A 2649-nucleotide genomic window follows, 5' to 3' on the forward strand; every position below is an offset into this window, starting at 1 on the left:
AGAGTGTTCCTAAAAGTTTCCAAACTGAGACCCCTGCAGAGAAGAGAATCACTTCACTGGTGAGTACCAGGTTTGCAGAACCCTCTCTCCTCTTTCCTTTAGGATGACACAGCATCAAGAAGCAGTGACAATAGTAAGTCAAAAGATGGAGCCTTAGGGGCTGAAAGGCCATACATAACTCGTATTCCTGCTCAGCCCAAAGGCAGCAGTTAAAGATGAAACATTTCTCAACAGCCTCCCTGCTAACCCTCCCCCAAACCCTCAGACTCCCACAGCCCAAACTCAAAAGACAGAATGGCCATGACTTAGAAAAAGTTAAAATCTGTAGAATCTCCCCTGCCCACAAAGCCCAAGGAGTGGGTCCTGAACCACGACACGTGCTGCCATGCAGAGAAGACGGAACCACCCTGCAGGTTCTCTGTGACCACATCACTCCTCCTCCTCTTCCTCCTCTGCATCCCTAGCTCCCTTGCTTGGGGGGTTTTGCCTTTGCAGTTTTGTTCCAGTAGCTGGAGGCTGTGGGGGTGACCCGTGAGTTCCTGCCACCTCCGCCCTTACCATTACTCTGTATCTCCCTGAATGCCCATGGGGGCAGGTGGGTAGAAGGTTTTCTGGGTAGAGATTTCGCACGGGGTGAATCACTGGAATGTGTCTGGTGGCCATGGCCAAGTCATGGCTATTTTGATGACGCACTCAGCCATTCTGGCTGTCTAAGTTGTTGAGCTTCAGTATGCGAGGAGGGCTAGGCTGGCACCCAGATCTGGGGCTTAATGTGGATGTGGACATTTGGTTTCAAGTAGCTGTCATATCAACAATAGGTCTGCTGGGGGGAAGAAGGTAGGTGGACCCTTTAGCCTTTTCCTGCTTAATATCATCCATGTAACCAGAAAACAAGTCTCCCTGGTATCTGACACGCTCCTTGAGCAGCTCTGGTGGGGTCTCTGGAGGCTGGAAATCCTGTCTAGAAGTCCCCTCTGTCACATGGTTGTTTGCTGTGGCTGGACCTTGGTCACACTGGTCCTGGTGATGGAATAGAAGCACCTCCTCCTCCTTCTGTACCCCACAGAATTCACATGGGGTGATGGTACTATCCTCCACAGCAGGTGCTTTTCTCAGGCCCATCAGAGTCGAACTGGTTACTCACAGCCTGCTGCAAAGACTTTTGCAAGATGACATCAGGGTCCTCCACCCCTTATGGGGGAAGTACTGCCCATACTGAGTGTAGGTAAGGCACAGGAAAGACTACAGATTGTCTGATAGTCAACCAGCAGTTCCTATGTGCAGAGCTCCTCCCAAAATTCACAAGGCAACATGGCCTGTTCAGCTGCACCTTTCATGTCATTCAGAGCTTTGGACGCTTCAAGGGACTTGTCTGAACCACAGGCAGCCCTCCAGAAGTCCTGCTTTTCCACATTGCAGGCCTGTCCTTCACTTTCCAGACTTAGGGCCAACCTGAAGTCCAAGTTTGCACTATCTTCTTTTGGGGGCTGTCAGGTTCTTTTCCTTCCCTGCCTTTCTCGTTCTTCCAGTAGATTATTCTGAGCTGGAATCTGGGCTGTCGTGTTCCTTTGGTTGGTAGTTCTACTATGGAAAGTGTCCGATTCAAAGGCTCCCAGAGGTCTTTGGGGAAGCCTCATAGGTGGGTCCAGAGCCTCAATTTGCCTGAGAAGCTGGGAGGCAAAGTAGATGCCATCTTGACCCCCGGACTCATCAGTTGCTTTAGGAGGCATGGCAACCTCATCTCTCTTTTCCTCCCCGTCTCTTTCACAAGCATCAGGATGAGTCTTCAGATCTTTCACCAAGACATTGCACCCACAACTGCCCCCAAACTTCAGCCGGGCAGCACAGTAATCTCCATCGTCCTTCAGTTTGAGAACAGAAAGTTCGAAATCACAGTGCTGGCAAAGGGTAAGCCATAGAGGACCCTCAGTCTCCTCACCCTTCTTTATCTGCCTCTCCTCCAACTTATTTGACATTTTCAGGTCACCTGACAAGGTTCTGTAGCCATGTGACTCTCCATGTCAGATTTGGGAAATGGTTCCTTGCATATAGGACACATACCAATGTTCCTTTGACAGTGGGTCTCGAGGATGATAAAATTGAACACAGGAATTTCATTTCTTGCAATTGTCACACAGTTGAGTGTCCTGGTCATCTAGAAATTCAACCATCTTTAGTTCTTCCTGAAAACCCAGGATGGCAGCAAGGACTTGCAGCAGACTGACTAGCCGCAGAAACAGAGCTTAGTTTTTTGCTTGTTTTTTATTGATCAGAGTCAAAGCACCTAGAACAGTGGTTTTCAATAAATATTTGTTAAATATAAATGGGCATAGATATTGGAAAATGGTTGCATGGGGTTGCTGATCTGGAATCCTCTGACGCCGATGGTGACCATCTTGCCCATTTCATGGAATGGGATTTTCTACAGAATAACCCCAAGCAGAGAAAACCAGAGAACAGCGATGGACAGATAACAAGAGGGACTGGAGGGGGTGGGGAGGGATGAGAAAGAGGGGAGGGAGGGGGTGCGATTTACCTGGTGGCCAGGGATCCCAGCTCCAGTTACAGAAACTTCAGCTCCTCCAGAGCGGTCTTCAAGAATATCTGAGTGTCTTTTCCAAGCATGCCAATGAAAGTCCCTATGGGTTC

The 2649-nt window shown here is 49.2% G+C and overlaps 1 pseudogene across 1 annotated transcript; it reads right to left on the minus strand.

The window, feature by feature from the left end:
* Window positions 1-429: 429 nt before the first annotated feature.
* On the minus strand, window positions 430-2171 carry LOC309844864 (TRAF-type zinc finger domain-containing protein 1 pseudogene; annotated as a pseudogene). Its single transcript has one exon. The product of its transcript is annotated as a TRAF-type zinc finger domain-containing protein 1 pseudogene (transcript).
* Between the last annotated feature and the right edge of the window lie 478 nt (window positions 2172-2649).

The sequence above is a fragment of the Mustela nivalis genome (assembly GCF_964662115.1).
Source record: "Mustela nivalis genome assembly, chromosome: 12".
NCBI classification, from domain to species: domain Eukaryota; kingdom Metazoa; phylum Chordata; class Mammalia; order Carnivora; family Mustelidae; genus Mustela; species Mustela nivalis.